General features: G+C 50.1%; 1 protein-coding gene across 2 annotated transcripts in view; it reads left to right on the top strand.

Annotated features, from left to right (window-relative positions):
- PAK4 (p21 (RAC1) activated kinase 4) overlaps positions 1–19005 on the top strand; it is a 60094-nt gene that overhangs the window by 16775 nt on the left and 24314 nt on the right. Inside the window, exon 1 of one of the 2 annotated variants that reach the window (XM_056847645.1) lies at positions 2176–2247. The exons of the other annotated variant lie outside the window; for it this stretch is intronic. The gene's annotated coding sequence lies outside the window, so the exon portion shown is untranslated. Of the gene's footprint in view, positions 1–2175; positions 2248–19005 lie in introns of those variants that run through there. 2 annotated transcript variants of the gene reach the window in all.

The raw sequence follows: 19005 nt of genomic DNA, 5'->3' as shown, positions 1-19005 counted from the left end.
CAAATATTACCATGACAAATATTACCATTAACAGGAAACTTATACATAATTAATTTTCAGTGTTAGCCAGTGGCTGGTAATGCTTCGCTATTGAACTTATGATGCTGCCACATGCAGCATCAAGCTGTTGGTCCACCTAATGCAACACCATGTCTTGACTGGCAAGGGCTCTCCAGGGCAGGGAAGGCCTTTCCCGGCACCTGCAGTTTCAGTCTCAAAGGGCTGCCAAATTACAACTGATCTCCAGGCGACAGAGATCAGTCCCCCTGGACGAAATAGCCGCATTGGAGGGTAGACTCAATGGCATTATACCCTGCTGAGGTACTTGCCCTCCCCAAACCCCACTGTCTCCAGTATCCACCCTCAAATCTCCAGGTATTTTCCAACCAGGAGTTGGCAGCCCTGCAGGACCTTCAGGACTTTCTGCATGCACAGCACTGAACTACAGCCCCTCTTCATTTTTAGAGTGGCAAAAGTGTTTCACATAGATTGCCTTGGAATCCTTACAACGGTCCTGTAAAGTAGGTCAGTATTGCCTTGACCTGGATGGCCCCAGTATAGCCCAAGCCCATCGGATCTCAAAAACTGAGGAGGCTAGTAGCCTGGTTAGTACTTTGATGGGAGACCACCAAGGAATTCCAGGGTCGCTATGCAGAGGCGGGCAATGGCAAGCCATCTCTGAACGTCTCTAGCCTTGAAAACTCAGCCTAGGCCATAGGATGGATGGCCCCTTGCCTTGAGATGGCTGACTTGGCCACCTGGATCCATGCCACAGTAACAATGAGACTAGACTACTGCAATGCCCTGTACGTTGGCCTTCCCTCAAAATCAACTCAGAAACTCCAGCTGGTCCAGAATGCCGCAGCTCAGCTACTAAAGGGATCTACATGGAGCATGCCTGTTACTCCCATTCTGCAGACGCTGCATTGGCTTCCCATCTGTTACAGGGCTCAGTTTAAGATATCGACTGTCACATATGAAGCCCTCCGTGGCCTTGGCCCCTTTTATTTGCCGGACCACCGCTCTCCTGATGTCCCGCCAGGACAACTTTGCTCAAGTCAGCAGGGCTTCTGCAGGTGCCAACCTTCAAATGGGCAAAGTCAACAACTGCCCACACATGTGCCTTCTCTGTTGTGGCCCCCACCTTATGGGACGGGCTTCCCTGAGGAAGCCAGGAAGGCCTTCTTCAGGGAAGGCCTTCCTGGCCTTCCGCAAACCACTCAAAACTGAACTATTCAAGAGGGCTTTTGTTTTGCAGGCAATCAGGTTGCACTGCACAAAATGGAATTATAAGCTTGTTTGCATAAATGATTAGGGACTGTGGTCTCTACTGCTGTGTATACCTTATCGTCAGTAGGATCCTATCATATAATTTCTATACCGCTTAATGTGTCATGGTGAATACTTAATGCTCTGCTTCAGTTCTTTCCGATGGTTCCAAACTTCTAATATCCAAATGTATCAGTTATTCAGTGCCCCTGTTTTGTTGATTGCATTGACTCACTATGGGTATTCTGCCTTGGGTCCCTGTGAAGAAAGGCATATAAATGACACAAGTAAATAAAATAAAAATAAAGTATCCACCCCCCCCCCAAAAAAAAACCTGTGGGATTGCCATAAATTTTCTGCAACTTGACAGCACTGTCTGGATCAGTGTAGTGTCTGCAGTAATCCTGCCAGATTTGGTGTGGTGGGGAGGGGGGCTGAGTGTGCTCAAGGCCACCTCCTAAGTTTGTGGTGGAGGCTGAAATGCAAACTGGGGAGCTCCTGGACCAGGGCTTCTTCTCTTCTCCACCTCTCGGCTCTGCCCCTTCTGCTCACACGGAGTTGTGGAAGGGCCTGGGAAGCGGGCCCCGTATCCCAGCCTTCCTTTCCCTCCTCGTGCTCCTCTGAGTCACTCGGCCGCTGGGAGCAGCCTCCCTCCCTGCCTTTCCTCCTTCCACCCAGAGCGGTGGGGGTGGGGCAGGGGAGCAAGGCGGCGCTTCCGGGCTTGCAACGTCAGGAGACTTGTGTAGTAGCGGAGGGAATGTGAGTGAGTGGAGGAGTGTGCGTGTCGGGCACAGGATCTAAGCTGAGGCAACGGACTCTCTCTTCTTCTGCCGAGCGAGCGTAGAGGAGACCCCCATTAGTTTCAGGGGACGGTTGTGTTGGCAGTTTCTCCCCTGCCCCCCCCCCTCTGTTTGTTGCTGTGTGGCTTCTTTCTCCCCAACACCTTGGGACTTTTGGGGAAGTACAGCAATGGGAGAGGTAAGTTCCTTGGTTGTTTCGCTCACTCCGCCCCCCCCCCCCAACTGAGCCAAGGCCCTTTCAGGAAGGGTGGATTCTCTCTCCTTGCGGTGGAGGAGGCTGGGCCAGGCTTCTGTCTTTCCTCGCCCCCCCATTACATTTAAGACTGGCACTTCAGTGGCAGATTGGCCTCCTCCAGTGAAGGTCTTGCAATATGGCTCAGTTTGAAAGGCAGATTTTATGAGGCAGGGATGAAAGGGCAGGGAGGGGGGGTTGGGTTGCTCTTTAGGTGTCGGTTTCAGGCACTGTTCTAGTAAATCTGTGGTGTGTTGCATCCCCTTCTTCCAGGGACCTTTTCAGACTCTGTAAAGTGGGACCTTGTGACGTCCTGCCGTAGAATAGCTGCCCGAAAAGGAGAAGAAGGGGCCCGGGAGCACGTGGCTTTTAAGGGGCAGTCGAGGCTGTCTCCTGCCCTGTTGTGGGTGGCCTCTCAGGCTGGGTCCCAGGGGTCGTGTGTTTCAGCAGGGCTGTGAATAAACCTGAGGCTTGGGAGACTGCATGGAAGGGGTTTGCAGGTGTAAGTAATGCCAACTTCTATATGCTGCTTATGGAGTGCCCCCCCCCCAATAATGTACTCAGACTCACAGTGGTGCAAAATAGAGAGTGTCGTGAAAGAATCAGTCGGGGAGGGGGGGTTGATGCAGGAGGTGTCTAGAGGTTTCATGAACTGGAGCCATGTTGGGAGTGGGGCAGAAGGTCCCACCTCCTGGCGCTGTCCTCCTCCTATGTTCAGTCTACAGGCTCCTCTTCCCTTTTCTGGAGGGCCAGGGATCTAACGAAAGCTTCCTGAAGAGCAGCAACCTGTAGTAGCAGGGAGGCCAGAAGCGTGGGGCAGGGAAGAGGTCTTGGAGACATTAATTCAGTGGGGCCTGAACTGTCATAGGCAGGGGTATATTTGATCTTGATAGTTTCTGCTTTGCAAAATGTTTTGTTGTAAACATTATGAAACCTCAGGCCATAACAGCTTAATTGGCCTCTGCAAATGAACCTTTTCTGTAAACCTTTTGAAAGCTGAGATCTCAGCGCAGCCCTTCAAAGTAGAGAACCTCATCTGGGAGGGGTGGAGAGAGATGTATGTGCATAATGGGGAGGGAGATAGTGGATGGTTTTCTGTTGTTTCTTCTTTTTGGAAGCATAGTAAATACATTTTTGTTTTGTTTTTTGCCATCAAGTGTCAGACAACATGTGGCATCTCCATAGGATTTTCAAGGCAAGAGACGTTCAGAGGTGGTTTGCCATTGCCCGCCTCTGCAGAGTAACCTAGGTATTCCTTGGTGGTCTCCCTGCTTAACTTTCAAGATCTGATAATATTGGGCTAGCCTGGGCCATTCAGGTCAGGGCAGATGAACAGAGGTGGTTTGCCATTGCCTGCCTCTGCATACAGGTAAATACCTGTAAATAAAGCAACTTACTGGCTGGGTGTTTGTGAGATGAGTTGTGGCCTTGGGTGCTCCTCCTGCTGCTGTGGGCCATTCAGGTCAGGGCAGATGAACAGAGGTGGTTTGCCATTGCCTGCCTCTGCATAGCAAGCAACCCTGGACTTCCTTGGTGGTCTCCCATCCAAGTACCAATCCCGCTTATCTTCCAAGATTGGGCTAGCCTGGGCCATTCAGGTCAGGGCGGATGAGGTGGTTTGCCATTGCCTGCCTCTGCGTAGCAAGCAAACCTGGACATCCTTGGTGGTCTCCCATCCAAATACCAATCCCGCTTAGCTTGCAAGATCTGACAAGATTGGGCCAATCAGGTCAGGGCATGATAAATGTTACTGCAAAGTAAATGGAGAAATGGACCATGACTGCAAAAACGGATGATCAGAGTCCTTAAACCAATTGGCTTCTTTGCTTTTCTTTGGATAAGACCCAGCCTAGGAATGTAATACAGCTTTAAGTTTTTTTTAAAAAATTAGAATACCTAAATCTGAAGAAGAGTTCTGTACCCCTCTGAAGTTTTCACATTGCCATTAGAACATAAGTAAATACCTGTAAATAAACCAACTTACTGGCTGGGTGTTTGTGAGATGAGTTGTGGCCGTGGGTTCTCCTCCCGCTGCTGTGGGCAGGGTGTACCAGAACCAAGCCTTGGAAGCCCCACTTTTCCATCCGTAGGGATTCCATGGTGCAGATTTCTGAGTCCCCGATCCGTCGGTTGTGGTGGTTGCTGCCTAGCTGTTCCTTTTGCTCGCATTTCTCTTTCCCTGTCTGGCAAGGCCTGTGCTGTCTCCCCCCCCCCCCATTTGTGCCTGCAGCACAATGGAGTGTAAATGCCACTGAACTTGAATAGGCCTCTGCTGGAATTTTCTTTCAGCCAGTAGGCTGAGCAGTGCTAAGGACCTGGTAGTGGGGGTGCCAGAAAGGCCCTTCGGGCTTCGCAAGCCACTTACCCTTGCTTGGTAACTTGTCATGTGGAAGGCAAAACGTGGGACCGTATGGCTTATTGTGGCACATGCCTTCTCCGCTGGCGAGTTCAGGAATGTGTTTGGGCACAGTGCAGGGGAAGATGAACCGGTGGAGGAGTGCAGCAAGTCCCCCCGAAGAGCTTGTGGCCCAGTGAGCCGGTCATGTGGGTTTCTGGAGCTATGCCCCTCGCTGCTCTTGGGTAGGCTGCTGGCACTCTCCTGTGTCGTTCTAATCAGAGTGGCATTTGGGAAGCAGGAGGGGCAGGGGTGCCAGGGCTCAAGAAGCGAGTGGAGCCGTGGCCTGAACAGTTTCACTGGACTGAGCAGTGTCCTGGTGCACACGGTTTTCCCTTCTTGCATTTTATTCTCACAATAGCCGTGTGAGGTAGGTTAGGCTGAGAATGAAGAAGTAGGGTTGGTTTTTATATGCCGACTTTCTCTACCACTTAAGGGAGAATCAAACCAGCTTACAATCACCTTCCCTTCCCCTTTCCACAACAGACACCCTGTGAGGTAGGTGGGGCTGAGAGAGCTGTGGCTAGCCCAAGGTCACCCAGCTGGCTTCATGTGAAGGAGTGGGAAACCAACCTGGTTCAGCATTAGCGTCCGCCACTCATGTGGAGGAGTAGGGAATCAAACCCGGTTCTCCAGATTAGAGTCCACCACTCCAAACCACCATTCTTAACCACTATACCACGCTGAGTGATTGGCCCAAACTTACACAGGAACTTCATGGCTGAGTGAGGGGATTTGACCCCGGTCTTGATCTAACACTCTAAGCACTGGGCCACACTGGCTCTGTGTTTGATGTAATCTTGCCCCCCCACCACCACACCACACCAAATGATGAAGACACTGGGCCAGGCCTTGAGCTGGAACTGGATTGGCAAATGTCCAGCCTGGCTCTCGTTCACAACGCAAGTCTTAAGGCTGCTTCCCCGGGAAGGCCCTGGCCTTTGACTCTTGTGCAAACCCTGCCGAGGGCAGCCAAGCAGCTGAAGCCTCTTCCCGCATTTCATTTGTCTCAGCATAACGTTCAGATGCCCCTCAGATGCTTCAGCTGCTAATTTCTGCATGCCGTACATGTGTGAAGACTTTTTCCCCACGTGGGTCTCTGTACATTGCAAGCAGCGGCACTTCAGAAGCGGGGTCTTCTCCCGGGGTGCCCCCAAGCAAGTTGTGTGAATGGATGCCTTCTTGCTTTTGTAAGGACACACAGGGTGTTGGGCTAGACTCCTGGTGCCTCCCATGCCCACCAACGGTGACCGGCAGCAGCGAAATGAGCTGACGGGTTGATCTAGGGGTGTGGCACAGGTGAGAAGGAGCAACGTCCCCTTCCCACTTGCTGCTTCACCAGTTAAGTCCTGAGAGTTCGCTTGGGCCTTTGCTTGTCCAAGGAGGGTAGGAAAAGAACCAGGCAGTCTCTGTGCGTTGCCACCCTGCCAATCAATGACTCTGATCTCCAGAGTACCAGGAAGGGCTCTGAAAATGTTCCTAAAAGGGACGTGAGCTTGTGTAAACAGGGCCGGCAAACGACCCTCTCTGCAAAGTTCTGTGGAGGCTGTCCCCACGGAAAGTGTTCACGGACTGTTTTTAGCTTTGCTTGTGGGGAGAGTTCCAACTTTTCTAACAAGCGCGGCCAAACCAGTTTATATCTGATCCTGTAGAAACGGGTTTTGTCAGTCTGTTGCTCTTTTATTCTCTTGCTTTCTCTCTCTCTCTCCCTTATTTTTTAAGGTGGTGGTTAAGCTTCCATCCTTTTGCACAGTGTTAACCACTGGGTGTGGGCTGGTGGAAGCAGGAGTCCTGGGCTATTCTGTTTATCTAGCCGGTGTTGTAAAAAAGCCTCAGTTTACGGCTGCCTAATTAAATAAGGCAGGGAGATAAAGGGAATTTGACCTAGGCGAAGGTTGTTGGCAGTGACGAAGGGAGCCTGAAAAGGCTGAGCCTTCTTTCCAGCGGAGGGGGAAGTGGATTGGCTCTGATCCAAATGCAAAGGGCTTTGAATCAGCTGATGGTTGTGAGAGGCTTTGGGAGTGCCTGGGCTTCTCTGCAGCCTAGTAAACATTGCTCAGCAGGTGTCTGCAAAAGTTATTTCAGGAGTTTGAAATGCTTTACTTTTGGATGGTTCATGTGGCTTCTTTGGGGATTAAACTGCCGGTGTTCCTTGTTGCTTCAAAGGAGCCAGGAATCCTGGCCTTTACCTGTAATCGTTTGATGTCCAAAGCTGTGTTTCTTGAACTGGGGAGACTTTGGCTAGTGGTGTAATGAAATCTTACTACCCTGCCTGCGTGCTGTGTCTTTTTTTCTTTTCTTTTGCTACTTTGGTCACTTTTCTTCATTTCACAGTTTTACTCTGGTATCCTGCCTCCAGCCTGGGAGTGACAGAGAAAAAATGTTTGGAATGAACAGCCCCTGTTGCGAGAGAAGTCAGGGCAATCCTGTTTTCGCCAGGCTCTGAGTAATGGAAGACGGATGCCTCTGGGCTGGTGCTGCCTTCCCAGGGGGAGAGAAGTGGCTCTGTGTGGTGCCGGGCAAATGGCAGCAGGCCATGGCAGGATCTTCCAGGCATCCAGAATCCAGCAGTTGGCCGCAAGAAGCGCTGCGATAGCACAGGGGCAGTTTGTAGTCAGCTGCCGGCTTCAGCCTCGTTTCCCGTTTGAATCGGTGGAAGAGACCTCACTCAGTCACTTCGCCTTTGAGTCCACTCCCTGCACACTGACAGAATATCTTGTACCTGAGTCCCCCAGACTCTTTGTGAGGACAGAAACTGCAACCTCCTCAGTCAGCTGCTTCATGGTTTAGAGTACTCACAGCTGGTTCTCCCCCCCCAATGGATGACTCAAGCCTGTTTCCCTGCATCTGAACCTTTTCCCTTTCCCGTGATGGCAGAGGGCAAGGAGAAGCCCCCATTCTAAAATGTGAAAAATGGAGGCCTCCACCAGGGTGACTGTGATCAGGATTGTCAGGCAGTCGGCACGCACTGAACAGGCCATTATTAATAATCCTGCTATTTCCAGCATCACCAGGAGGCTGGAAGGGTGATTGTGCTTCTGTGTTGCGCTCAGTTCCTCAAGGCTTTTCAGGGTCAGGAGGAATTTTCCTCCATGTGAACTGGTGATCAGACATGTGAACGCCGCCCGTCAGCTCGCTTCTACCGTTGTGATTTCCTCCATCCTCCAGGCATTTCTAGTATAGCAGAACAGCTGGATTCGAGTCCAGTAGCGCCTAAGACCAACAAGATTGTTGGGATCTAAGCTAAGGTGCTACTGGACTAAAATCCAGCTGTTCTACTGCAAACTAACACAGCTGCCCTCTGGAACTAGCGTAGCAGACTTTACTCCTGTTTGTGCTATGTTGTAGTACGGATACTGTTGGGAGTAATTTGCAGTTAGGAAAGAGAGGCGCTGGACTTGAAGCACCTTGACTAGATTTTAGGGTGTCAGCCAGTTGGTGTGAGAGATTGAGCTGCCTTCCGTTTTCAGGACCCCTTGATTGTCTTCCACCGGTCTGCCTAGATGGGGCAAATATTTACCCAAAGGTTCTTCTCCCCGCCTCCACTTATTGTGCTTGTGACACCCCCCCCCCCATGGTTTCTTAGGGCCATGTCCTTGCAGACTATTGTCTATGTTAATTGCTCTTCCACTCCACTTTTTAACCCTATGTCTACTCTTTCCTCTTTCCAGTTTGCTTTCGCCAGTGTGGCGGGGCTCAGTTCTGTTGCAACTCATCCACCCCAATATTTTGTAACCTGTCTCTGCTCACCATTTTGTAACTTCATCACATGATTCAAGAAACCCCACCCTGGTATAGAAATGTGCAGGTTACTGGAAATGGTTCTGTTGGGGGGTGGGATGGGGTGGCATGGGGTGGGGTGATTCATGCGTGTCTCCTATTCTGGCCGCTGTTTGTCCTGTGAGTCTTGTGAGAGAGGAAGGAAAGCAAAGGGGGAGCAGGAGTGGGGGCCCTCTTGTGAAGAACAGAAATCCAGTGGAAGTGACTTGTGCATGTGGATTGCCTGCTAATGAGTATAGAGTCTGATCGGGTAGGGCTCTGGGGCCAGTCTTTGTGGCACTTGGCCACGACTAACATGCTCGGCTCCCAGGTGCCCTTGATAATCCACTGGGATTGGAAATGGCGGGGGGGGGGGGAGAGAGCTGGCAGGACCCCTTCTAACACTGTGGTTTTGTACAAGGAACAGAGGAAAATCTGCAAAGATAGGTTACCGTGTTATGTATTCCCAGCGATGTATTAAGGGTTTGAAAATATACTGTTCGCACTTTGTTTGGCCCCTTTAGCTGTGAAGACGTCTTCCAACCATTTTTTAGCCGTGGTATCCAAAAACCCTTTTAAAGCGATGTTTTTTATAACATTTTCAAACTCTTAATACATCACTGGGAATACATAATGCGGTAATCCCCTAGTTTTGTGACGGTGAAGCTACTTGGTTGTGCTTGTGGTGGGCAGGGAAGGATAGGCTAGCCTTTGTCTCTTCCCTCGTGCTTTACATGTTTCTCCTGAAGCAAGAATGGCCATGGGGTTATTTCTCTTCTAGCTACAATTCTGTCTTTGTTTCATTAGCGTGTGTGATGGGGCGTCATGCAAATAATGTGAAATTACCAATGGGATTTGTAAGGATACTTTTCTTTCTTGCTGGCTGGTGACCTGAAGGGGCCCTGAAGGCAGGAGGTCTCCCTCGGCCATCCCACTCAGGTCAACTGGTAGCCCTTACAGCCAGTGCCAGAGGTGAGGTAAACATTATGCATGAGAAAGAGAGGTAGGCTGGGGTGGGGAGGCGTGTGAGCAGGCCAGAGAACTGTCTGACTTGGTGGGGGGGGCACCACAGGGGCGCTGAGTGTGTATAAATGTGTTTTCGACACATGAACACATGAAGCTGCCTTCTACTGAATCAGGCCCTTGGTCCATCAGTCTTGTCTACTCAGACCGACAGGGGCTCTCCAGGGTCTCATTAGGGAGGTCTTTCACATCACCTACTTGCCTAGTCTCTTTAACTGGAGATGCTGGGGATTGAACCTGGGACCTTCTGCAAGCCAAGCAGATGCTCTATCACTAAGCCACACCCCCTCCCCACTGGTAGTTGTTGCTAATAGCCATGAAAAACCTCTGTGGCAGAAGCTTTCATGGGCCACAGCCCCCTTCCTCAGAAGACTGGATTATCCCCTTTGATCGTGGCCATGCTGCCTCATGGAATTGATTTTAATTGTGATGCGCTGCAAGACACTTTCGGGCAGGTGCATGGGAGACAAGCATTAGGGAAAAGGTCAGCCAGAGCGCAGAGCTGGCAATTGCCCGCCTCTCCGGATCCCTGCCCTAATCTGTGGGTCCAGCTTATGTTTTCTCTGTGTCTTCCCGAGGATGCCCAGTTCCATGGGAAGGGAGAGGTGAGGCAGCAAAGGAAAGACTAGGGGAGCATGGCTTTCTTTTTCCTCCCGTCCTTTGTAGAGAGGGGCTGTGGCTCAGTGGCAGAGCAACGGGTTGGCATGCAGAAGGCCCCAGGTTCAATCCCCAGCGATTCCAGCTGAAAGGTTTAGGTCATAGGTGATGTGAAAGACCTCTGCCTGAGACTCTGGAGAGCCACTGCCAGACAGTGCTGACTTTGACAGACCCATGGGGGTCTGATTCAGTATAAGGCAGCTTCATGGGTTCGTAGAGAATTGATAAGCGGGTTCTTCAGAGCCCACCCATGACTCGGATTGCAGCCGTGCTTGTCTGGGGTCTGGTCCCTTGAGATGCAGAATGTACTTGGTTCAGTCCCTGATTTTTTTTAGTTTCAAGGGCTCTTGGGTAGGGGGACTGGGCAAGGCCTTTCCTTGTGGTCTCCTTTGAGGTGCTCTGCTGAGACCTGAGCCCCCCCCCCCCCGTGTGTCACACTGATGGGGTGTGAGCTGGTTTCCTACCAATGCCAAGCCACAGGGAAGGGGACGTGTTTATGTTAACCTTTTGTTCCCCTGGAGTAATTGCTCCTCATTCCTTCCGTTTATTCAGCTCTGTAATTATGCCTCATTTGCATCTCTGTGGGCTGTCCTCTGCTTTGTACTGGAAATGGCTATAGAGCCATGCAACCAGTGCGGAGGACTCTGTGTTTGTCTTAAAACTCAGGGTGGGGCTGTGTCTGAAGGGTTCCATGAGATAACTATTATCTGGAATTAGAGCTGGGGAAAGAAGGTCGGTTGCAATCTAACCCTCCTCTGCCTCTGAGCATCTCCTTATTATTAACAGCCTTTCCTACATTCAAAGCAGTTTGACAGCAGTCAATAAAACAGTCAGACACTCAGTAAACACCAATATGTGCCAGTAAAGCACAGACAAATATAAAAACATAACAAGCCTTCTCAACAAAATGCCAGCAAAAGATCTCCTCGGTTGACCCCCCCAATTGAAGCAGAAGTGTCTTGCTTCCTCTGTAGAAGCTCAAAAGCATCAGGGCTTCATGGTAAACTGCCTTGAACCTTTAGGAAAGGCAGGGTATAAATGTTTTAATAATAAATAAAATAAATAAGCATCAGGTCTTCCCATAGCATCTCCAGCTGGCCCTGGAAAGACTCTGGTTCTAGTCCTTGTTATTTTGGCAAAAAGTGCTTGCTGATTTGGAGACGCTCAGGAATGTACGCCTTAGGTGGAGAAGGCGCTAACGCTATGGGGCTGGTGGTGTCATTTCCTGTAGGCGATCCAAGCAGGGGTGAAAACCAGAGCTCGCTTGTTGTAACTTGACATAAGGTGGGATGCAGTAATGGTGTCACAGCCACCTTTTAGAGAGGGGAAAGGGCAGAGAAGTCACATGAACACCTGAGTCTGCCTTAAACTGAATCAGACCATTTTCCCATCAAGGCGAGTATTGTCTGCTCAGGCTGGCAGCAGCTTTTCATGGTCTCAGGGAGAGGTCTTTTACATCACCTACTACCCAATACATTTTTAACTGGAGATGCTGGGGATTGAACCTGGGACCTTCTGCAGGCCCAACAGATGCTCTGCCACTGAGCCACAACCCCTCTCCCAAGATGAGATTAAAAATTAGGAGGGTCTTGTGTTGCATGTTGAGGTTGAGGGCACGTGCTGGGTCTGGAAGGCAGAAGGCTGCTGTCGCCACAAAAGCAAGCACTTTCTAGTGAAGCCGAAGCAGCAGGATTATTTTTTCCATTTGTGGTCTGGGGGCAGCTTCTGGGACCGTCTGCTGAAGCATGCGCTTCAGTCACTGCAGAGGAGCAGATGTGGAAAAGCTTCTACCCAGCAAAGGGAGGGGTTGCCATTTGTGTAATTGAACAGAGGACAGGCCAAAAACCCATAAACAGGTGCTCAGAACCTCCCTTCTCGATGCAGTCCACAGACCAGATCAAGATGGTGTCTCATGAAGAGGGATGTGTTCGTAAGTCTCCAGGCATCTCTTCTCTTTCCCTCTGCACCCCTCTCCCCATTTTGGGGTCTCCTGTCTTCAGGATTCCCATCTGTCTGACTGCCTGCTTTGATACAGCAAGGGGGGGGGAAGCTGCTTTCCTTTTCAGGTGAATTTGCTGTACATCCCTTCAGAAGCATGATCGCTTCGGGGGTCTGGGGCTTGTCAGCTGACTTCTGACTGATAGAGATCTCTGTGGTGAGTCAGAAGCCTGCATGTTCTTTCACTGATGGAAATTGGTCCAATATTAGAGGTTTAGCGCCTGCGTGTTGTTCTCGGGAACCAGTCATATATCAGCTTTTCTTCCTGCTTCAGGTCAGAGGAGAAGAGCGATGCTTTTCCTGTGCAGTGGACTGTTTTAGCACTCAAGTTGAGTTGGCTGAATTCGGAACGAGTCAGGCAGGCTGTGTGTCCACAATGTTTTCGGCAGGCCATCAGTGTGCCTGGGGAAGTTTGGGATGTCAGAGCTGGTGCTCAGAATAACTTCTAGTCACGAGAGAAGTAAGGCTGAGAGTATCTGGCATAGCTTTTCCACACTGCCAGCAGCCAGTGGAAGTAGACTGAATTATGCAAAGTATATCTAATTGGTAATTTAGGTTAATTTGCATAACTTTAGGGTGCTGAACTTGGCTTTGCTATTGGTGCAGATTTGTGAGTTTACATTTTCTACCTTCGCATGTGTTTGCCGCAGTCGGCCTTGAGCTTTTTTCAGTAGAACTAAAGGAGATGGAGGGTGGTGGTCCAGCTCCACCCCCCAGTCCTGTAAAGTGAAGTATGCCAGTAAATTCCACTGCCCCCTCCCCCAATTCTCTTATCACTTCATATATGTGTGTTATTTTGCGTGTGTGTGCACGCATTGGTATGAGGAGCAGCAGGTGATGCCTATATTTTTTTATTGGACTTCTGACCTGCTGGGGTTTAGTGGCAAAGCATCTGCTTGGCATGCAGAAGGTCCCAGGTTCAGTCCCCGGCATCTCCCTTTGAACTCAGTTGGAATGCAGGAGAAAAGCACGGAGGGGCAGGGAGGCCAGCTATGATGAGAAACCATTGCTGTCCTCAACCATGGGCCTGGCGAAACATCTCAGCCTTGCAGGTCCTGTTGAACTGTGTTAGATCCCTCAGGGCCTTGGTCTCACTGGAGAGAGAGTTCCGCCATGCCGGACACCTCTCTGGCTGGGGACCACCAGTAAATTGGTGTTCGCTGAGCGTAATGCTCTCTGGGGGGCGTACCAGGAGAGGCTGTCCCGCAGATACGATGGTCCCAGACCATTTAGGGCTTTAAAGGTTAAAACCAGCACCTTGAACCTGATCTGGTACTCCACCTGGAGCCAGTGCAGTTGTCGGAGCACTGGCTGGATGTGTGCTCTCAGCAGGGTCCCCGAAAGGACCCTCGCTGCTGCATTCTGCACCAGCTGGAGTTTCCAGATGAATGCCAAGGGCAGCCCTATGTAAAGCAAGTTACAGTAATCTAGCCTGGAGGTGACCGTCGCATGGATCACCGTGGCTAGATCAGGGCGAGAAAGGTAAGGCACCAGCTGCCTAGCTCAGCAGAAGTAGTAAAAGGCCATTTTGGCTGTGGCTGTTGCCTGTGCCTCCACTGATAAGGAGGCATCCAGGATCGCACCCAGACTCTTGATGGCGGGGACAGATGTTAATCACATGCCATCAAGAGCCAGGAGCTGGGGCTGCCCTGACCCAGCCACAGGACGTTCATCTTTGATAGATTACAGTCGGCTCTGTCTCAAACCACTTTTCACGGCCTCCGAGCACCTGGCCCAAGTGTCCAGGGTGGTTTCTGGCAGGCCGTCCATCAACAGGTAAAGCTGGGTGTCATCAGCATACTGATGGCAACCCAGCCTGAAACCCTGAACTAGTTGGGGGGGGCATATGTAGATGTTAAACAACATAGGGGAGAGGATCGCACCTTACAGGACCCCGCACACCAAAGGATGCCGTTGGCGATACTTTCTCCCCCAGCAACACCCTCTGTCCCTGACCACAGAGGAAAGAGCGCAGCCATTGAAGGGCTGAGCCCCGGATCCCAGTGTTTGATCCTTCAGTACAGGGTTCCCCAGCACGGCGTCCCCCCGGTACTTCCCCTACAGCCCCCCCTTTTCCGAAAGTGGGCAGGGCCATCGTAAAGCAGGGCTTTGTTGTTGACTGCCCTCTTTCAAATGAAAGGGGTTTCCATGGCTGCAATATGGCTGGAGGATCAGGAGGACGGGTTAGCACGTAGGATTGGGGTTCCAGCATGGTGTGGTGGTTAAGAGCGGTGATTTGGAGCAGTGGACTCTGATCTGGAGAACCAGGCTTGATTCCCTACACATGAGCGGCAGAGGCTAATCTGGTGAACTGGATTTGTTTCCCCACTCCTCCACATAAGGCCAGCTGGGTGACCTTGGGCTAGTCACACTCTCTCAGCCTCACCTACCTCACAGGGTGTCTGTTGTGGGGAAGGGAAGGCAATTGCAAGCCAGTTTGATTCTTCCTTAAGTGGTAGCATATAAAAACCCTCTTCCATTTCCCCTTTGACCTTTCTTTTTTTTATTTCTCCTTATCCTCCTCAGGCTTTCTTTTTATTTCTTTTTTATTCTTCATCTGTGATTCTTTTGCAAATGGAGGAGGGAGGTATTGTGTTTGGTTCTGCTTCCTGTGGAAGCCATTTTGGGGTGGCGCTTGCCATCCCGTCTCAAAACTCCAAAGGTGCCCCAGGCTTGAAAAGGCTGCGGTGGGGGGGGGGGCTTGTTTTAGCATATCCTGCATCCAGCGTTCAGCATCTGCCCCTGTGCAGAACTGCTAGTGCTCTTAGGTGCCACCACCAAAAGGGCCAGGAGGGGAAGGTGCATGGGGCTCCTGCAGATCTGGCCCCGCAGCAGTGAAAGAGGGTGGGGCCTGTTTTGCAGACTGGTTGGCTTTTGGGGCAACCCCAAGCAAGTAAGACTCCTTCTGGAATGTGTCCACTACATGCCAATCGGGATGACGCGTTCGTCTTCTTGCACTGATTGGCAATTTCCTTAACCTTGTGCCAGTGACAGGATATTGGCAATTGAAGAGGCGGGTCTCTCTCATCTTCTCATCAGCAAGGCGAGCAAGGGATGTCATCTCCTTTGGTGCCAGTTAACAAAAGCTGCAAGCTTTTGATTCCACGAGGTCAGTCTTCAGCTGCAAAAAAAAGCCTGTCATGTTCACTGAAGTCTTAAAGTTATGGCTCACTACACCGCCTTCTGCTTTTATTTGCCAGATTTTCCATTGAAGCAACTAACACTGGCTTCTCTCCCCCACCCCCCCATTTCAAGGATAGGTAGCTACCCATGGATTCTCTTGCAGCTTATCAGTAACAGCTGCTAGTGTTTGGGAAGCCAACAGGCGTCTATTCTTCATGCCTGGATCTTGCTCAGCTGAGACTCCCCTGCTGGAGAAATGTTATGAACTTGAGTGTTGTCATTTATATGAGATTCCGATTCTTGGGAACCAGGTTTTGGCCGAACAGTGGAATAAATGGGGAGTTGGCCAAGAGGGCGATCCTTGCCCACCTCTGAACACAGGAAGCTTGTGGGTCCTGTTCAGCAAATTACTGCCCCGCTGTCCTGACGTGACTCAGGAGAGCCTCCCTCCCCAGCCATGCTTGAACAGAGTGTTTGCCAGGATTTGGGGGCAGACGCGCACGGGATAGGTCCAGCGTGGATGTGTGGGGCTGCTGTCGGACGTGGCTCAGGCCTGCTAGGTGGCGGCTCAGCTCCAGCTCCAAAGCCCCAGTTAATCCTCTTTCAGGTGTGACGGCCCTAGGACTAGCTGGGTACATTCAGGGTCAGGGCAGACTTCAGCTCCGCCAAGGAAGCCAGAGGGTGGGTTTTTTTTCTTCTTGAAGGATTCGTTAAGGGGATAAAAGGCTTCTGCCAACTTTTGTAGGTCATCGGTTCAAATCCAGTACCGCAGCCAAATCCGTTGTGGCGGGTTCAGGATGACTCACCCGGTGGCAGGCTGGGAGCTGTTCCAGTGGCCGGGTGCCAGCATCGCCACTGTCCACCTGAGCATCAGGGTCACAGAGGTGGGGGGGGCGGGCTGTGTCCTTCCTGCCTCTAGGGTGAGGCTCTTTCCCAGCCATGCCCGGTACTTCTGTTGACCATCGTTCTGTATTGATCAGATTTTAAAGATACCATCTTGACCCCGTTCGGTCTGGCAGAAGCTGACTCACAATTTCGAGAGGTGTTCCTTCCCCTCCTAGTCTTTCTTGCTGCACTTCAGGAGTTTCCTGTTCTTAAAAAATAAAGAGTAGTTCTTTCCCATCCCTGTGTGCTTTCCCAGGACTCTGTCGTCCTCCCGCCCCCAAGTGCTGCCTCATTCTCAAAGTACTCAGTGTGAAATGCGGAAAAAAGCTTTATTTCAGTTACTGCATTTTTACTCTTTGCTGTTCCCTCTAATGGGAACCTGAAACAGAGCAATGTGTGACCATTTCATGAGTCCGAGACCCAGAAGGCACAGAGGGAAGTTTGAAAACTGCTAGTTTTCAAACTTCCCCACCCCAGTTCAAACAGGTTTCTTCTATCCAGTGCCAACACAGACGAGCCAGACCTGTTTCCTCAGTTGGATGATACATCCTGTCAAAGACAAAGGCAGTGTGTGCCCATTCTGCTCCAGGCAAACAGAAAGCCCCCAGAAACCAGTCCAGAGAAGAAGGCGGGGCAGTCAAAATGGTTGCCCTTCCCTCCCAGCCTCAGCTCCCCCGCTGCTTCCTAGCCAGGCAGGTTATATTTCAGAGAAGGAAACCAGACCACAACTCGACCACTAAGGTGGCGACTTCACCTTGTTGACCAGAAAAATTGGGAAATGTCACCCCCATTCATGAATGTGCATTCAGCTGCCATATACTGAGTCAGACCCCTGGTCTGTCGAGGTCAGTACGGCCTACTCTGGCGGGCAGCAGCTCTGCAGGGTCTCGGGTAGAGGTCTTCCACAGCACCTGTTACCAGACCCTTTTAACTGGAGATGCTGGGGATTGAACCTGGGGCCTTGTGCATGCCAGGCACGTGCTCTGCCACTGAGCCATCTGCTTGGCTTCGTGCTCATTTTAATACTATAGCAAGCTGCGTTGTGGCTGTGCCAGCTTGGAAAGTGGGGTGTTTATTAAGTCAGTAACGTTGGTTTTAATGGACAAAACCAGGCAGCAGTGGCAAAAGCAGAAAACCCGGGTAGACGTGGCTTTAAAGCAGTGGAGCAGAAGTGCAGCTTTCTCTGAAAGGGAGAGCAGTAGCAGAGAGAAAAGAGAGAAGATTGGGATCAGGGTAGATAAAAACATTAAAATTAAAAAAAATGATTTTAAAAAATTTAAATCAGATTTTTTGATATAAATTGGATTTTTAAAATAAAATACTTTTGGAGGAAAAATCCATCTAAGGATAGTTTTCTAAGATGCATTATAGTCTAAAGGTTATTCATCATGAAATACGGATTAGTTTTTAATTATGTAGCAAGAGGCTATATATTGATGCGATGTTTACCTTTTTTGATAAATGAATTCCATTAATCCGTTGACAACGTCATGCTCTTGTAGAGGTTTCTGTAAGATTATTTTGGGCAGTTTTTCTATCCAGAAGCTATCATAGATGCTTGGTTTTGTAGTTCTGAAAACTGTGCATTTGTGTCTGCAGGGATAACATGCCTCTTCTTCACAGCAAAAACGCTATAAAATAAACTCAGAGTTGAGAAAAAGAATTTAATCCCATTGCTCCTTGGCAAATCCATGTACACAGAATCAACCCCATACCTCTTAAGTGCTAAGTTTCAAGAAGTTCAATAAATAGAAGATTGATGGGTGTTGAATAGATCTGCACAAGGAGCTAGGTGTGAGGAGGGAGGGGCAAGCAGTAAAAATGATAGTGAAACCTTTTGAGCAGAATTCTCCACAAGTCTTGGGGTCTTTGTGTGGATCATATTATTATCATATTATTCTCTTCTTGGAGGATAAAACCTATAATGGCAGCAGGCTGTAGAAGAGACCCAGTTTGGGAATATTTTAATGAAGTGTCTACCTATGGATAAGGCAGGCATGTGTACAAAATGCAAACACCGCAACAAAGAAATGCAAGGCCTCTTGGCCCAAATGAAACAACATCATGAGAAATGATGTTTATGTTGAAAACCATGATTCAAATATAGCCTTACTCACTAGTGATTTAAATCGTGAAAATCTAGTCTTGCTGGCTAGTGATTTAAATGGTGATTTAAATCATTTAAATCAAATCCATCCTGGGTGCAATATACATAGCTGACGTAAACTGAACCCGACCATGGGCCCCATCACAGTCAGTCTTGTCTACTCAGACTGGCAGCGGCACTCCAGGGTCTCAGGCAGAGAAAGGTCTTTCTCATCACCCACAACCTGATGTTTTTAACTGGGGGTGCCAGGGATTGAACCTGGGACCTTCTGCATGCCAGCCATATGCTCTACACTGAGCCATCCCCCTCCTCAGGGCTGGAGGACAGATAGAGTTATATATGTGGGTGCGTGCATGCATGCATGCATGTACATACAGTGCAGGAATCTGGCCCTGGCTCTTCAACTGTAGAGCCAGGAGATGCTTTCTGGGACAACTGCCCCTCCTTGCGACATCCCAGCAGAATCCTCTCTGCTAGGCTTGAGCAGTAGAGAAGGGCAGAGCAGTTGCCTGTAGGCTCCTTCGTCACCCTCATGCAAGCCAAATTAATTGCTCAATAGAATGCTGATTTCCTGCTCCTGATGGGAGTCTCAGACTAGCTTCCCTGTCCCGTGCTGATCTGTTCTCTGACAGTCACGCCATAAATGGCTGACACGGCTGTCTGTCCTGCTTTGATTTCTGCTCTAACTGTGCACAGAGGCAACCCCTTATCAAATTTCTCAGACACACCAGGGTAGAGGGATTTTGCAGGGTAGGAA

This window comes from Euleptes europaea, chromosome 3 (genome assembly GCF_029931775.1).
Source record: "Euleptes europaea isolate rEulEur1 chromosome 3, rEulEur1.hap1, whole genome shotgun sequence".
Taxonomy (NCBI): domain Eukaryota; kingdom Metazoa; phylum Chordata; class Lepidosauria; order Squamata; family Sphaerodactylidae; genus Euleptes; species Euleptes europaea.
This window is presented reverse-complemented; position numbering and strand designations above follow the sequence as displayed.